The following is a 6972-nucleotide window of genomic DNA, read 5'->3' as shown; positions in this document are numbered from 1 at the left end:
GTCTCTTTGAAATGTTCTTTTATTGTATGTTTGTTTTCTTTTTAACTTTTTTTTCATACAGTTGATTTAAAAAAGAAGGGAAAGTTAAAAAAAAAAAAAGAAAAACAAGGAAAAAAAGATGTAGTGCCCCCTTGAGGAGCCTGTGGAGAATGCAGGGGTATTTGCCTACCCCACCTCGATGGTTGCTAACATGACCACAGACATAGGGGACTGGTGGTTTGATGGGCTGAGCCCTCTACCATAGGTTTTACCCTTGGGAAGACGGTTGCTGCAAAGGAGAGGCTAGGCCTCCCTATGGTTGTGCCTTAGAGCCTCCTCCTGAATGCCTCTTTGTTGCTCAGATGTGGCCCTCTCTCTCGAGCTAAGCCAACTTGAAAGGTGAAATCACTGCCCTCCCCACTACGTGGGATCAGACACCCAGGGGAGTGAATCTCCCTGGCAATGTGGAATATGACTACCGGGGAGGAATGCAGATCTGGCATCGTGGGATGGAGAACATCTTCTTGACCAAAAGGGGGATGTGAAAGGAAATGAAATAAGCTTCAGTAGCAGAGAGATTCCAAAAGGAGCCAAGAGGTCACTCTGGTGGGCACTCTTACACACACTTTAGACAACCCTTTTTAGGTTCTAAAGAATTGGGGTAGCTGGTGGTGGATACCTGAAACTATCAAACTACAACCCAGAACCCATGAATCTCGAAGACAGTTGTATAAAAATGTAGCTTATGAGGGGTGACAATGGGATCAGGAAAGCCATAAGGACCACACTCCACTTTGTCTAGTTTATGGATGGATGAGTAGAAAAATAGGGGAAGGAAACAAACAGACAAAGGTACCCAGTGTTCTTTTTTTACTTCAATTGCTCTTTTTCACTCTAATTATTATTCTTGTTATTTTTGTGTGTGTGCTAATGAAGGTGTCAGGGATTGATTTAGGTGATGAATGTACAACTATGTAATGGTACTGTGAACAATCGAAAGTACGATTTGTTTTGTATGACTGTGTGGTATGTGAATATATCTCAATAAAATGAAGATAAAAAAAAAAAAGAAAAGCAATGTTTGAATATCACCAAACACAGTGTGTGGCTCCTCACAGCCATACATAGCATGGGAAATGTGATGGTTCTTAAAAAAGGGTGACAGAGACAGATAGAGGACCTTCACTTCTTCTTCGGCTAACTAGTGAAGCGTTTCCTGAGGAGTTCGTCAAAGTCGCCAGTTTGTTTTCTGAGGAGTTCATTGAACACATTCGTCAAAGATCCCAGTTCATTTCCTGAGGAGTTCGTCGAAGTTGCCGGTTCATTTCCTGAGGAGTTCATCAGACATCTTCATTGGAGTTGACAGTTCGTTGACGGCCCTACAGAATTTGGAGTCGTGCATACCCTCAGTTGTGTGAGTCACTTTTATAAATTTTATATTCATAGATACCTCTCATTGATTCTGTTTCCCTAGAGAACCCTAACTAATACAGGTGGGAACCAGTCTCGGCTGCCCATCCTCTTCCAGGGACAGCAATGGGAGCTTGTACAGGCCATTAGTCAAATCCAGAGTCTTCTGAGGTTGCCTTCAGCAGCCTTCAGCAGCTGCCTCTCTGGTTGCAACGACAGCCTCTCCTCTCCCATCCTCTCCACTTACAATCTTTGGGATTGGGAAAGAATGCAGAACCTCAGTTCCCCAGCCCTGAGCTGTGCAGATAGCCAGGGGCCTTGGGACAGGGCTGGGTCTCTGTTGGCCTGGGAAGGGCTCTGGGCAGGGCTGGGATGGAGCAGACACAGGACAATGACCCGTACTAGGTGAGCTGTCGATGGGCATCAGGTGGCGGGGTTGGGGTTGGGGATGAGGGTTGGGGGAGGATGGCCATGTATCTATTTCCAAGTTAATTTCCTGTCTCCTCCAGTAAACTGCAAGCTCCACAAAGACAGGGCCTTTGCCTATTGCATTCTTAGCTTAATCTCTGGTGCCTGCAACATTGCCCCAGAGCTGGGGGTGGGGTGAGGCACTAATAAGTAAATGTTGAATGAATCAACATTAATTGAATACCAGACTCACCAGTGCTATTGTCTTTGGACATGTCTTTTCTGGGCCTTAATTTCCTCACCTGGGAAACAACCATGAGCTCTCTTCTAGCGCTAGATGTGCTCTAGGGTTCTTCTAACACCTGGACACCCAATTAACAAAGGCCTCAGGGTATAAAAGCATGAGGAAACATTTTGGGTAGCCATTTAACCCATCTGGCTCAGTAACCTCCAATACCCTTACCTTTGAAATAACTTGTGTTACGGTAGCAGGGAAGCCGGGGTACAGACACATAGGCTGAGCCTTAGACTTAGACTCAGGGAGCGGTAACTCAGAACCCAAAGAACAATGGTGGCACCGTTTCCTGCGAGCTATGTGGCAATAACTGCATTAAGCACTTCGGGAGTGTTTGACTTCTCACAAGGATGCTAGGGGCTTTTGCAATTCTGAGATCCACTTTACAGATGAGTAAAGGGAGGCCTAGAAAGAAGTTAACTCAATGAGCTCAAGTAGATGCGAGAGACAGAGTGGATTAGCCATTTTGATCTTCCAGGTAGCAGAAGTGGAAGAAATGAAGCTTGGGTGATGCTTACTACCCTGTGTGCTGGGCTAAACGTGCTGCCATGACACTGGTATCTACTCTGAAATTTCTGGAGTCGGCTTGGAAGGAAAAGGGTCAAGGTGAATAAGAACCTTCTCAAGGTACTGCTTCAGGCTGTGTTGGGTTGGCAATTTGATAAGCAGGGAGACAGAGGTCATCTTCTATGATGTTAAATTGACTTCCCATGAGCACATTAAGGATTTGTGTTTACTGCTGAACAATGAGGAAAGCTTTCCTGTTATTACTTGGATTTAACCTTTTTGGATAAATTACTTGCACTTCACTGAAGAATAATGACAGGCTTCTTCCTTTACAAAAATGTACTTCATAAAATAAACGTCCTATAAATTTTTAACAGGGAACTTGCAAGATAATTTCATCTTTATTTTTCTTCACAGTACTTCTTGCTCTCTGACAGTCTATTTATTTTCTTGCTTATTGTCTGACTCCCCAGCTATTTGCTCCAGAAAAGCAGGGGCCAGGAGTTATGCCTTGGCTGCCACTGAATCCTCAGTGCTGAGAACAGTCCTAGAACTTAATAGGTGCTCAACAAGTATTTCTTGAATGAGTTATTCCTGCTGGCACAGGAAGAGGAGCTCAGGGCAACTCTTGGGTTCTAGGCCCTGAAAATGTCCTTGAAACCCCAATACCAGGAAGGTGGTGTGACTTCTTTCCTGACTTTCATAATCACTCCTGTTTGCGGACCAAACCAGGTGCTTGGGACATATTTATCTTATCGTTACATGAATAATAATTACCATTGCTAATATATTAAATCACCACTTAGGTTTGCAAAGTATGATAGACACAATTTCCCATTCCCAAATATCATTAGAGCCTCATAACCATTATTCCCATTGCCAGGATGAGGAAACTGAGGCCAGCAAGAGATATGACTATATCTGGGGCTCACCCAACTCCCAGACCCCATGACACCCCACTATATGAAGACTTAGGAGATCTTGGTGCATGGACCATTGATGTATCCCACCCTCACCCTCCGCTCAGGTGTTGGTAAGCTTTCAGATAATGCCCTCTTGCTTGCCAAGGCCTCTGGCTGCCCCTTGCATATGTACCAGCTCTCTCCAGTGAGCTGGGGCCCCTCCTCTGAGTGGTGGGTTGGTGCGGGATGCTCTTCAAATAGTATTTGCCTCTAGACTCACCAAGTGGGAGAATGTGCCTGATCAGAAAGAACAGAGCCCGCTCTTCCACGACTTACACATTCAGAGAGGCAGGAAGACAGTGAGGTCCTTCTTCCAGGGAGGGCACCCAGAGTAATTCTAGCTTCCCTCCTGTCCCATCTCTCTTCCCCTTCCCATTTCTCCTCAAAGGCTCAGGCAGGATGGTCAGAGCTGAGATGTCTCCCTCTTGCTCTCACCAGTGATACAAAAAGGACTTTCCTCCTCCTGCCAGGAGCTGTGATTGGATCCTTCAGATGGGTCCTGGGGAAGGAAGCCAATCTTGAACAGGACATGGAGTCTGTGCCAGTGGGAATTTAGACAGAGGCAGCAGTGCTATGTAAATGTGGGCATAAGTTGATTTCCTCCTCCATACAATGGGGTGATAGGCATGCTTTCCTCTAAGGTCTTTCTGTAAAGTTGCAGTGGGATGCACTGTGTAAAAGGCTCAGCACAGGGGCCAACCAGAGTCTGTATTCAGGAAACATTAGCTGACAGTTTTGTCATTATTAGTATCACAAGGATGCTTGAAGAAACAGGTATCCAAGCCATGGGACTCGAAGGTGTGCTTATGAGAGTGTAGTTTAGGATACATGCGCGTGTTTAAGCATGTGCCTCATAGGCTGTGTAAGTAAGGAGGTGTGCAGGGGCTGTGAGGATTTCTCAGGTTCTTGAGTGTTGATGTAGGCGTACATTTGTAGAGATGTATGTATGTCATTGCATACACATGCATTCAGGGTGTGTGGGTTCATTAATTTGCTCAGAGTTTCTTGCATGCTTGCACATACTTATGTACACATGTGTATATAAGTAAATAGATAAGGGAAATATGATAGAGGTGAGCATGGGGATTAAGGGAACATGGAGAAGGAGGATTCAGCTTGATGTATCTGGGAAAGCTTCCTAGAGGAGGTGACACTTATGCTGAGACTGCCTAGGTGGAGAGAAGGAAGAAGGCCACACATGTAGTCTTGTAGGCTGAGAAATAGCAGTATGCACCTGAGACTACAAGCAGTATGGTTTGGTTTGGTTCCATTCCTTGGAACCCCTCCACCCCAGCTACACCCTACTTGCTGCTTCCCCAGAGTCCCAGGTAACATGGTCACAGAACAGAGAGAAGGCATGGATGCCAAAGAGCCAACACTTTATTTTTTCATACCAAGCACGTGGGGAGGCCTGCATTCCCAAGGGCTATGCCTCTGCTGGGCCCACCTCTCCTCTTGAGGGTGGCCATGCTGGCTGGCTCTGGGCTGAGGGCACCTAGGGAGGCCTAGCCAGTGAGTCTCTCCTTCCCCAAAGAGATGTGGCATCAGGAAGTCTTCAAGAGCAGCTGCATCTCAGGAGGCTGGAAAAAAAGGTAAGTCAGAGCTGATGAATGGGACATGGGAAGGGGAAGTTTTGATGGGCAGATTGAAAAGGGATGAAGAGTCTGGGGTCCTAGATTCTCTGAGGCCATTATAATACAGACTCCACCAAGAGGAACAAAAGAGAGTAAGCTGCAGAAGAGGAACAAGTGGAGATGGAAATTTGGGACCAATTTCTGGAAGGACCAAAATTTCCAAGGGAAAGGTACCCTGACAATTTATTGCCTCTGCCACATGCCAGGATCTGTGCTATGGATTCATGCATTCTCACTGAACTCACAGGGTTACTCTAGGAACTCAGTGTCACTATCCTATTTTCCAGCTGAGGACATGGAGGCTTATGGAGGTTGCATTGCTTGCCCAAGGCCTTCTGGCTAGTTGCAGGGAAGAAATGAGCTTTGATTTGGGACCTATCTGGTTCCAAAGCCCATGACACACCTGCATTGTACTGTGAGCAATGGGGCTGCCTTGCTTAGTTCAATACTCTAGCAGGGAAATTAAGGGTAAGAGAAATTTTAGGCAGGTGCTCTGTTCTTATGGTAAGAATCCCTGAGAAAGAAACTTGCTGGGGGAGGGGATGGAACAAAAAAACAAAAAAAAAAGTGGCAGAGACAAGATGTTCTGTGAAGACTTCTGTTAAAGACTGTTCCCCTTTTGGACATGTGCCCTTTACTTGGCCTTTGAAACTGCTTTCTCTGTCCCCGAGAGCATAATAATGTAAATGAATATCGGATCTTTACTCCGTAATTGAGAGCAGACAGAAGGGCCATGTTAAGTCAAATTAATTTGCTCTGATACAGTCCGAGCCTGTCTCCGCGGAAGGGGGAATGACTTTTTGATGGGCTGAGGGTGCCTCTTGAAGAAGCAGGTCTGCACAAGTGGAGGTTGTGTGGCTCATTTTGGTCAAGGAGGCCTTTTGCACCATGGAGCATGGAGCATGCTAAGCCTCGAGCTGCTGTGAGCACTAAGATGTGGTAATTGGGAGATTTATAAAGGCTGGAGGCTCCTGGGCTGAGGCTTTGCATAAAGTCTGAACCTGGAGGGAGGTTCTACTCCTCTTCCACTGTTCAGCCTGTCCTAAAGGGTTTTGCCTTTCAGTCCAGAGCCATGGAGTGGAGTGCTTACTGCCATGAGGTGTGGAAGTGCCCCTCAGGGGTTTCTGTCAGTGGCCAGTCCTATCTTAGGGCAAAGAGCGCTGAACTGGGAGTCAGGATGGCTAGGCAGACTCGCTGGGTGACCTTCATCAAGGTCACTCGGGGACTTGGGCTTCTCATCTGTCCATTGGTGGGGCTGAAGTCTGCAAGTTCCAATGCTCCTTTAGATTTGTGGTTCTAAGGTCTAACTCAATTTGGGGGTCAATGGGACAACTGTTTTAAAGATCTAGCTCTATCAATGCAGCTCTGATTTGATTCATGAAGATGCTTAGCATATGTACATAAGGAAAAGTATTGTAGACAGAAGTGTGGATTCTGGAATTTTGAATCCCAGTTCTGCCTGGTTGATTTGCAGGGAGTGTCATAACTGCTCTAATCCTCAATTTGTCAGCCTGTAAAATGGGAATAAGTAATACTAACCACCCTTTGAGTACTAAAGGTGAGTATTAGATGACTGCTTGATACTCTCAATAAATGTAAGCCACTATCAGCAATTAATTTCTCTTCCTGCCTTTATCACAGAGATGTGGCAGGGTTAGGACGGGGACTAGGAGAGCACATATTTGCCCTCTGACCTTGGCACTTGCCTTTCCTCTCCGTGGACCACAGTTTCTCTCTATATATAGCTAAGCATTGGTCTCTGCAATTCTCAGTGCCT

At 46.0% G+C, this 6972-nt stretch overlaps 1 protein-coding gene across 1 annotated transcript in view; it reads right to left on the bottom strand.

Annotated features, from left to right (window-relative positions):
* Window positions 1-5016: 5016 nt before the first annotated feature.
* Window positions 5017-6972, bottom strand: part of MYO18B (myosin XVIIIB) — a 256547-nt gene continuing 254591 nt past the window's right edge. The window contains exon 43 of the mRNA XM_037816981.1: window positions 5017-5141. The gene's annotated coding sequence lies outside the window, so the exon portion shown is untranslated. The remainder of the gene's footprint in view (window positions 5142-6972) is intronic.

Source organism: Choloepus didactylus, chromosome 23 (assembly GCF_015220235.1).
Source record: "Choloepus didactylus isolate mChoDid1 chromosome 23, mChoDid1.pri, whole genome shotgun sequence".
NCBI classification, from domain to species: Eukaryota; Metazoa; Chordata; class Mammalia; order Pilosa; family Megalonychidae; genus Choloepus; species Choloepus didactylus.
Note: the sequence above shows the minus strand (reverse complement) of the source record. Positions and strands in the feature narration are given on the sequence as shown.